Below are 11,583 nucleotides of genomic sequence, written 5' to 3'. Positions count from 1 at the left end.
GGAGAAATTTTAATTTTTTTATATCCACTAAATCCATCTAGAAAAGAGAAATAGTGTTGCCCTCCTAGATTATCCAATACTTGATCAATAAAAGGTAATGTGAAGTGATCCTTCTTACTGGCTGCATTCAGTTCTCTATAGTCAACACATACTCTCCACTTGCCTCCTTTCTTTGGTACAAAGGAGATACCCACTGGCTATCTGAGATAGGATAGGTGAAGCCTGCATCTAATAATTTTTGGAATTCTTGTTTTACAATTCTCTTACTGCAGGGTTCACTCTCCTCTATGGTTGCTAGATTGGTTTGCAATCTTTGTTAATGTAAATTCTATGCATACAGAGAATAGGATCCAAACATTTCATATCATGATAATCCCAAGCAAAAGCATATTGGTGGGCTTTTAGAAGGATCGTCAAAGAGTCATGCTGGGTTTAGTCAACTTATTGTTGATATTTAGGAATCTTCATGGAGAAACCTCTAATTTCTTAGTCAGTTCTATCATTGATGTTGGAATAACAATGGGGGCCTTTACTTCATCTGGGAGAAATGTGTGCAACAGGTGTGTCTGGTCTTGGAATTCAAGAGTAGAGGGTGATGGCAACATCATTTGCAAAGGACATGAAAAGTGATTCTCTATTTCAGCTCCCAATTTGTAATTATTCTAAATAATTTGGGATAAAATTTTATCATCTTGTAATTTCAAGATAGGACTCCTACCACTCATCATTAATTATTGTAGAGAATTAAACTCCTCCTCAACATCATCACCCAAGTCAGGCCAAATTGCAGTATCATTCTCTTCATTGGGCTTGGCTGGTGGAAATAGAACAAGCTTCTTAGTGGTATTGCCATTTGAAATGGTCATATCTCCAGACCTACATCCTATATAGGCATCTGGAGTAGCTAACCATGGTCTTCCCAGTATAACAGGATATCCCCCCCATAATGGATTGAGGGGATAGAATCATAAAATTTGTTGGATATTCCCTATAATCTAGGGTGAAAATAAGGTCTTCAACAACCCCATCTGGTGTGATTGTGGAATTGTCTGCTAGTTGCAACATAGTGGGTGTATGCCTTAAAGTTGTGATGTTTAAATTTTGCATCAAGATTTTGGTCATGATATTTATAGCAACTCCCAAGTGTATAAGAGCATTTTTAAACAAAAACTCTATTAATGGTTATCCCTACCACTGGACTACCAAGATCAAAATACTTAGGAATTGCAACTTTCCCCAACACAATGTCTGCTAATTGGCCCATGACATGAACAATTTGGGGATCTTTTCTTTTTCTGCCTGGTTTCTTTAGGCACATTTCCCTTATGGCCTTACTATAGATGAGAACATCTTTGATGGCCTGAAATAAGGTTATTTTAACACAAACATGCTTGATCTAGTCTAGGAAATCAAAGGTTGGTTCCACTTTAGGTTCTTTAACTGCTAGCCTATGAGGAAATGGAGGGCCTAGCTCAATTGTCTATGTTTTCTTAGGTTGTCCTATTGGAGTAGACTTGGTGGTTCGAGGGTAAACATTTTCTAATTGGTCTCCTTGTGTTGAAGAAAGTTTAGTAATAATTGGTGAATGAGGGGCCCTCAGGTCCTTTTCTAAGTGTAATTGCATGTTACTGATATTCCTAGCATAGGTAGGGTATTGAATAGGGTCAGTGGCAAACACTTGTTGTGTTTTGTTGTTAGGATTTGGTGCAGGTTGTGCTAGCAATTAAGTGGGTTTAGTTGCATTGGCATTTTTGTTAGCTTGAGGTAATAGGGCTTGCTAAGGAGGAGGAATAGGTGGTTGCATGTAGTCAACTGATTGGCTTTGTCATTGTTGTTCTCCTCTCCATTGAGGTGTTGTTTTCCAGTTCCCTTAAGGGGGTTTCCAATTACCTTGAGGCAGATGCATATTCATATTTGGGTAATTTGGACAATAAGGAGGTTGGTTTCCTCAATAGTTTGGCCCATAATTTGACCAATTGGAAGGATTTTGGAATTTCCAATTATTACTATTAGCATTTGGATTTGCATAAGGAATATTGAAAGAAAGAGGATCTTGAGGCATACCTTGTCTTGGTGCCCATGGTCTCCTTTGTGCCATAAAGAAGACTTGTCCTTCCTCATACTCAATTGGTCTGAATTCTAGATACTCACGCTTTCTCTCAATGCTCTCAATGTTTTTGCATCTGCAATCCCTCTTCTTTTGTCTGCAGTGAGGGCAATATTCTGCTAGCATAGATTCTTCTTCAACATGCTTCTTATTGGCTTGAAGTGTGTCCAATTGTGTTGTCATATTGTTGATAATATCTTCCTTGAAATCTTTCAGCAGATGAGTTATCTCCATCCTAGAAACTGTTGAAGATGCTTTTGTTGCTGTAGAAATAAACCTCTAGTACCTACCCTTCTTGGCATAAGCCCTGGAATATTTCTAGTAAAGCTTCTTGATATCATCCAATTGAGCTTGAGTAATGTCTCCTCCTCCCATAAGGTCAAGTGCTTCACTACAATCCTCATTGATTCCCCTTAGAAGGGATTCTTCTCTCAGAGTGTTATGCTTGGATTTCCTGAAACTGAACATAAACCTTTCAAGATAATCTTCCAGACTTTCATGCTCCTTTTGTGACATTTGGAAGATATCATCACCATGTCGGCCAATTCCTCTGCAATAGCCTTTATATTTCTCCAAAAACGTTGTCTTCATCTCATCCCAAGTAGTTATTATATCCCTACTTAAACTCATAAACCATCTAAGAGAATCTTCTTTCAGTGTAGTGGAGTATAGCTTGAGTTTATGGGCATTGGTGGTATAATCATAACTTCTGCAGAGGATATCAAATTCAAACAAGAAGGTGTCTAGGTCTTCAATGACTAGGCCGTAGAATTTTTGAAGAGAGGAAGCTGGAATATTCTTCAGATTTGTATTATCATGTTGGTCAGGAATAGGGAATTCAAAAGTAGGATTGGGAGGTGGAGGACCTCCCCCACAAGGGGCTTCCATTTGTGGTTGATAAAGAACTAGAGGTAAAATATTTTCTTCAAGGGGATCATTTAAGAAATTAAGGTCTCCTTCTGATAGATCAAAAATACCTTGGTTTCTATCTTCCGTAAAGGCTTCAACAAAAGGATTTATATCTGGGGCTTGATAGGGACTTATTTCAAGATTAGACTGAGAGGGAAGGAATCTTCCTAATGCATCCTTCCTTCTTCCCCTATGCATGCAGATTTTTTCTCAATTACCAATATACCTATGCAAAATGTTGCGTGATAAGTTTATATTTCTTTTCTCAAATGATTCAAAGGTGCCTCGAACTCTAATGACATCTACTTAAGGCTTAAAAATTCTAAATCCTATATTTCCAATAAGTTCTTAGTTTGACACCATCCTCGGCAATGGTGTTGAAAATGTCGGTTCCTAATAATGCCCTAGTAATTGAGACACATTTTCTCGACCGAAAGGATCCATTCTCTGCAAATCATTCGACTACTAGTTCATTAATCAAAATCTCATTCACTTGTCAACCCAAGAACGTATACTTGAAATAGGTTTGCACTATATGTGCACTAAGAAACTCATTAGGAACACTTATCTTAAGATTGAAGAAAATAAATAAGAAATTGATGGAAAGCACCGAATTCTAAAGTTGTTTCTATTGACATTAACTTAATCTACTTAATATAAAACTATAACCTTATGCAGAAAATGAACTAACCAACTGGTAACTATAAACTTTGCTTTCCTTTGGCTGCATGAACAAGCACATAATGAAATTTATGTGGTTGCTTGAAAATCAACTAAAAGATTCTAACCAATAAACACAATCTTACTAATGAACTCATGCAAAAGAGAGTGAAAGTAAATGAACGTGGATGCTCTCCAAGTGGCTCCCCTTGGATGAGCCTCCAAAATCTTAACCAAATCTAAAGATTACAAAAGCATCATAAAACTCATTGAAACTTTTTGACAGTGAATATGACATAATTGAAATCTATTTATTATTTTCAACTATGAACAAAGTACACTCGATGCTGAAGTAAGATAAAAAATGCATTACATTCTTCATCTTTAACTGATGGATTTATAAGAGATTCTACAACTAACTAACTACACAACAGATCCACTCCCAACAAACTAGGAGGACACATTTTATTAGAAATAAAAACATATAAGGATGAATCATTCTAGAACTCAGTCTTATGCAAAAATATAGGCCAAGGTTTCCTCTAGATTTCCTCGACAAATCGGCACATGTTCTGAAACAACAATTGCATCAACCACAACTAGGAGTTTTGTGATAGTTAACAACTGTTGGCTTGACTAATTCAATAGTTTTATTTGATCAGAACTGCAATTCTTCAGATCAACAACAAATGTCCTTTGTTGACTTGGTCTTTCCTCTATTTGTATACACATAAGTTAACACACACAACATATATTTGAACAATACTACTTTTAATCAAGCATTCCCTTATCATTAAAATGGATTTAATATATCATTTATAAGGTTGTTTAATAGATAGAAAAGTTCATAGGTTAAACACAAAAAGGCTTATATCTATCTCAACTGTAATGTCTGAGTCACAAAATGACAAATATAGCATAGCATAAAGTTCATAAAATAGCCAAAATATGACTCATCAGCCTGCTCAGCCTTCGTCTTGGCTTTTTCTTGACTTTGCTAATTGTTTGTCTTGTGAACACTAGTGCACCGTGGAGACATCTGCACACTGTGTTAGCATCCTGTGAATCTATAGACTAAAGTTAGTCATTTGATCTTAATGCTTATGATTGGCTGAGTTTGTAATACCTCTTCTGGTTCCCACCTATGTTGGTTTTGTTCCTAGGCTTCATATATTGCCTTGGGAGCTTCATTTTGGCTCTCTACACTCTTTGAATGATTTCTCTAAGAACTCTAAGATATTGAAGGAACTTGTAGTACCTCTTTATTCATAATCTCCAAGACTCTTGGCTCTTTTGCATACATATTTACTCTTTCGTTTACTTCACACTCTCATCATCTTGATACTCTAAGGAGAACCTCCTCCTCCTTCTCCATTTGGGAAGCTCTTCATTGTGGGTGTGAAAGGGGAGTTTATTTTCTCTTGCATCTTATCATTTTAATCTCTATAGCATATCTATTATTAGTATCTCTTTTATATCTATTTTGGTTATCTATTTTATGTATCTCTCTTGGCTTTCCATGAAGGTGGAAACAACAAAGCGGGGGTCTTACTATAGCAGACCTCTATAAACATCCCCACCATTTTCTCTCGGTCGTGTTTGTAGGTCTGACTGGAGAAAGGATTGCTTTGCTGGGGGGCTTCAATCATGGACCAACTATGAGATATTCCTCTCCCCTTCTCTTCTTTCATATTCAATATTATAGTCGTTTCATTCTCTATCAGTCTTTTATTTAGCTTAAAGTCTACCTAAAATATATATTAGTCGCTCTGTACTTTTGGTTCACATATTTATGCTTTGTTCATACAAGACGTTAGCATGTCAAGCTATCGTCCTTGACCCACACATGCATCCTAGAGTAGAGACTGTGTAGAGGTTACCAGAGAGTCTCTATGACCCATCCTTTCAAGTTTGGTAGTTTGATAGACTTATCCAATAAATTATGCTTATAGGTTTTGGTAGTTAGTAGTCTATATCTCCTAGCTTACTTGAGTGTCAGTTTAGTAAGTTGGAGTAGGTCTATTTACTCCTTTGGGTTTTCCTCACCTTGAGGTTAACGAATTTCCTCCTCCACAAGAGAGAAAATGGATAGTTGGACTTCTAATGCCCAAAATGGGAGTTACACTTTCTAGAACATTCTAGGGTGGTTACACTTTCCCAGATAAAGAAGGTGAAGGGGGGTTACACTTTATTGAGGACAACTCAATAGTGAAAATTATGGCTCTAGCTTGTATATTTTTCTTCATAGAACGAAATTTCTTTGTAATAAGAAAGTGCACATGATTATAACCTATAATATTTTAATATTGTAATTCATTTTCATGAAAGTAATAGAATTTTGTTGTTTCCCCACTTGTATTTGTCTTGTTCATCTCTGTTGTGGTTTCCTACATGTGTGTTGGGTACAGTTCTCCCTTTTTCACTAACCAATTTATAATTTTATATCCTTGAGCTAGCCAAACACAAATTGTAGATATATAGAGCAAAATGAGGAAAAATGAAACACAACAAAATGAGGTGTCACTAGTTATAACATAATTTTTCTTTAGAATAAGATCTATAAGTGTATTAATGACCTACTTGATAAGATTTAATAATTCACACATAATATAAGTAGTATCTCTACCCACTATATCACAAAAATCTTGAAAGAATGCCAAAGGAATCCATCAGAACCAATTGGCTTAAACACACCAAAGGAGAAGAGATTAGCCATAAATTCAACTTTGCAAACCTCTTTAATAATTTGAAAATTATTTTAGGCAAAATTAGTGAAAAAAGGATGCAGGAGGTTTTGTTGAAATATCATTTTGTCATCTCTAGGGTGGTCAAGTTGATTTTGGGCCACCTTTTTCAGAGAACTAATCACAAGTACAGGGTGAATACAGAAATTCCCATGGTCTTTCTTGCAACTCTGCTTCTTTTTGGGCTTTCCAAGAAAAAAACAGAGATATTATATAGGAATTTATTCAAATTTGACTTATTGGGGGGGCTAGATCAAGTTATTAGGAACATTGATGAGGAATTGGCAATCCCATTACCAATAGATTTTGGGCTGACCTTTAAGAATGGGAAAAAAACTGCCAAGATTCTATTGGAAATTAACACTCATTTGGTGGCTTCTGATGGTTCATTATTGGTTTAAGGTTGTCATTGATGGAAAATATTGATGGAGATTTGATTCGATAGCCTTAATTATTCTTAACTGGAAGCAGATGTCAATCGGTAGCTAGTTAACTAGTGTTTTACGAAGAACATAGTAGTTTTGGGTCCGGAAGCTTTCTGGTGATTTCAGTGTATTGAATCATGTTTGGATTGATTGGGCCGACATTGTAACATTATTTTATTTTTGTTTTGGTGATCCGCATTTATCCTTTGTGATCCGGTCAAGCTGACATGTGACTACATGTTACACTAGCAAGCAAGCATGGTAAATGACCTATTTTTTGATTGCGGATATGTAAGACCGGTGTTGATGATATTTTTGGTGTGTGTTATGATTATGCGAGTGAGGGGTGATCAAGAATCCATTTTGGTGCAACTTCACATGTACATTCTTGATCTGCTAGCTGACTAAGACAATGAGTAAGTCAGAATAGAGAAGATCACCAAAGGTGACCTAGTCAGTATATTTGGCACTCAATTGGAACTCATCCAAGTTTTATAGATGCTATTTTGGAGTTCATTTTGCTGTAACTCATCATTAGAATTAATCAGTAAGGCAGTGAGACTTCTGAGGTTGTAGCCCTTATTGTATTTGAGCAGTGAGATCTAGGCAGTGTGCCTGAATGCGTGTGCATTCCCTATATTATAATATTGTTTTTCTATTCTCCATAGTGGAACAATATTGTGGGTTCAAATCCAACCGTGGTTTTTCCCATTTGGGTTTTCAAGTAAAAAATTTGGTGTTATGCTTTTGTGGTTGTTTGTTCTATGTTTTTGCATTTCAGTTTCATTTGTATGCTTCTGGTGGTTTAAAGTTAAGTTTGAAAATTCGCTAACCAATAGAGCACTAATTCACCCCTCCCCCTCAATTATCCCTGAATCCAACAATTGGTATCAGAGCCTAGTTCCTCTCATGAAGGTTAACCGCTTGAAGAAGGTCCAAGAGATTGACTCAATGGATTTCGGTTTTCAAAGACAACTTAGTGTGGCACTTGAGGATCTTGATGCAGCAAGAAATAAGATCAGTTCCTTGAAGATAAACCTTAATGTTGCTGATGATTTCATTTTTGACTTGAAGGATCAAGTGAGCACATCAAGATATAAGAAGAAAGAATTGATGGACAAGCTGAAGGAGAAACAAGATCAAATCATGGAAAATCAGGGTAAAGATGATGAATGTGACAAGCTTGAGAGAGAGAATTTTGCCTTGAAGAATGAGATGCAATCCATTGTGACGAGGTTGACTAAGCAGATTGAGGACCAGAAGAAAAATGAAGAAAACCTAGCACAATCATTGAAGGAAAGATTTGATGACTACTTCAGGCTTACCTATGAGAATGATCAGTTGAAGCTTGAGTTGACACAGTCAAGGAACAATGGTCAAGAAATTGGAAGACAAATTGTTTCCTTAAGGGATGAACTTGCTACTACTAATGAATATAAAGACAAATTCAAAGCTAGCTCAACAAGGCTTGATGAGATGTTGGAAAGTCAGAGACATGGAAAGGAGATACGAGGACTTAAATTTGAGAAAGGAGAATCCTTTGAATTTGGACAAGGCAATGAAAAACCTGATCAAAAGAAGAGGAAGAATGCTCTGGTAAGACAACCTAATACTCATAAATTCAATGGTAGATGCTTTACTTGCAACAAATTAATTCATATGGAGAATCAATGCAGAAGTAGGATGAATAATGGAATGTACAACATGAATAGTGTTCCTACCTTTATTGATCAGTGTTTCATATGCAATAATTTTGGTCACAAGTCAAATATGTGTAGAGAAGTAATGAATAAATTCAAAAATAAGAGGTGCTATGCTTGTGGGATATTTTGACATATCTCTAACTGGTGTAGGATGAGGCCAAATTAGATGAACTTCAGACCTATGTAGAGAAATATTGTTTGCCATGCATGCAATGAAACCAGTCACATTGCTAAGTACTGCAGAAGCAAGAATAGTGCTCTAGTAGACAAGAACACATCAGATGAGAAGGGAAAGGAAAATGTAGAAGAAATTAGAGACAAACATGAGAAGATGTGGGTCAGAAAAGATGAATCTAAAGCATAAAATAGATTTGCACTTGAATTGGGTGCAGGATCTTCATCCGGTAACTAGGGCTTTATGCCTTAGGAGGAAATTTTCATATATATTCTAAGAACCCCCTCTTCGTTGATCTACAATCAATTCTAGAAGTTTTCAGAAGGCTTAAATCACATGTGCAGATGTTAGCTAGAAGTTTTAGAGAAGAATTGGTGCTTTGGTAAGCGACTCTATAAAAATCATGGTAACCGGTTGCAACATTTATGGCAATGGAAAATTAGGTTTTCAAAAGATAAAAAGGAACTTCAAAGCTTCATTTGTCACAATGCGATCAAGTGAATACTACATAGAAGGAGAGCGTTTAGCAGTTTGGCAATTTCAACAACGATTTTAACTACTCTAAAGTGAATTCCAATGCCTGGTTGCAAATCAAGGTATTTATCTGTTCAAACTATCTATTTTTGCAAACCCTAAGTTTGAAATGGCTTCAGCTTCTAGTATTGCTACCCCATTGGTCATGGAGATTAAGGATAGGGCCAAACCTATCTTCAAGAAACACCCTTTCAAGGTGTAGCGTCCTAAAATTGTGACACTTGCAATTTCAACTACATTTGGGTCTTCACGATGGTGACGCAACACTGAACCTGAATGGAGACCCCGAAACTTGTCCATGACATCAAAAACTGCATTTTTCAGCACCTTGGCCTGATCCTCCTTACACCCTATTGTCCTGAGAGGTGGGACCATGATGCCCAGTGCCTTGGTCCCTGGCCCTATTTTGGGCCTGGTCTCTTATGGGGCTTCGGGTCTTTTAGTTTGCAAATTGGAAAATAAGGTTGCTATGTCGGCCCAAGGTCGGAAAAATCAGTCTATCAACCCTAATTGGCAAGTATATAAACTACATTTTCCTCTCCCATTTGGAGATAAAAAAAAAAAAGAGGAAGGACATATGTGTACAAGACGCAGAAGCGATATTCAAACATTCAAGCATTCAAGCATTCAAGCATTCCTTCAAGCAATCAATCATTCTAAATCTCCATTCAAGGCTAAGTGTTGCATTCAAGACAAGGATTCAACCATTGAAGAGGAGATCACATACAACATACAACATACAACAACATTTACACCTTTGCATGTAAGAATACAAACATTCTTATAACAAGGTATCAGTACTTTATTACATTACAAACATTTACATTTACAACATTCTCATTTCTTGGTTAATTCCAAAATCGGGGTTTAACCTAAAGGCGAACCCCTAATCCCTAACCCCCCAATCGTCCTCTCTTTTCTGTGTGTAGGTTGCAGGTACGCGGCTGTAATTGAAGATCTGGAATCCTTGTGCAGAGATGAATAGATCCCCCTTCGTTTCGCGGATTTTTCGGAGGACCGTGTGCACGCCGAGCACCATCGTCCCGTCAACTTTCACTCAAATTTGTAGGACAGCTCCGTCTCGACATTTTACTGCTAATTCCAGGTCCACAGCTTTATCCCATATTCCTATCTCTGTTTATAAGCGAATCTTTCTCACTTTTCATGCATTCCTAGCTCAATCCTTCTATCTACATTCTTTACAAAAGAGGGTAGCCTTGCTGTCTTAACCCTTGAAACTCATTTAGAATCCAATCTTGCATTGTGTGGGATTGGATCTTGTGGGTTTCAACCCCTCTTTTGAATGTAAAGTCTCCCCTAAGTGAAAATCGCCAACCCTAGTGACCTCCTTTCTCTCTCCTTGGAGTGGTGGGGGGAACACCTGGGGTTCGATCGCGATTTTCCGCTTTACATTTTGGTGAACCCGACGTGAACATCCTTTCTGATTATTCATGGTTAGATCTGAAAAAATTGGATTCCTTGATTACATTTCCATGTTTGATCTTTTGCAAATTTTAGAGGTTAATTGCATAAAAACCCTAAATTTTCTTTTTAGTAATTAAGCTTGTGAAATGTCTAATTGTTAATGCTTGTTTCAGATCTACCCTTCTATTGCAAATTATCAATTCATATTTATGCTTTAATTCTGAAAATTAAGTGGTTAAGTGTCAAAACCCTAATTTTTAAAACCCTCTTGATTCAACCTTTGACTGACAATTTCACTGATCAAAACATCTCCAAATCAGCTGTAACTTTGGATTCCGCAACAAAATCATAGTATCTTTCATCCCTAAAAATTTGGAAAAAAGTTGTGAGGACCGTGTGCACCCCGAGCGCCATCGTCCCTGATATTTTTTCCAAAATTTCGGGAGTTAGATCTTACTGTATTTTTTTGCTAAAATCTAGAATTTTGGCTGATTTCATCAATTCTAACACTTTCAAAATTAAAGTCAAAGTTGATCTAGTGATTGCTTGGATTAAGGCTCCTAATCATTCAAAAATTATTGAAATTGAAATTTTGTGTCAAAATTGTGTTTCTTACTATCCTAAATCTGAAAAGTGTGTTGGCATTCATTCAAAGTTTCAGTACTTTATTCAATTTTTGCAATTTGTGACTTTTGAAATTAAGTGTTTAATTACACCAACTTTGATTTCCGCTTTCAAAATTGAATTTTGCATGAAATTGAGTCAACTTTTAAATTTCAAAGCTTGCATTGCTCTTAGTATTCCCTCTAAAATCATAAAATTCAAAATTTCAGTTTCCCTCTCTTTTTCAAAATTCAAATTTTGCATTTTTCAACAATCTTGGTAGGGTTCAATTTTGAGA

This window comes from Cryptomeria japonica, chromosome 7, assembly GCF_030272615.1.
Source record: "Cryptomeria japonica chromosome 7, Sugi_1.0, whole genome shotgun sequence".
In the NCBI taxonomy this organism is placed as follows: Eukaryota; Viridiplantae; Streptophyta; class Pinopsida; order Cupressales; family Cupressaceae; genus Cryptomeria; species Cryptomeria japonica.
The sequence above is the reverse complement of the archived record's forward strand: the minus strand, read 5'-3'. Positions refer to the sequence as shown.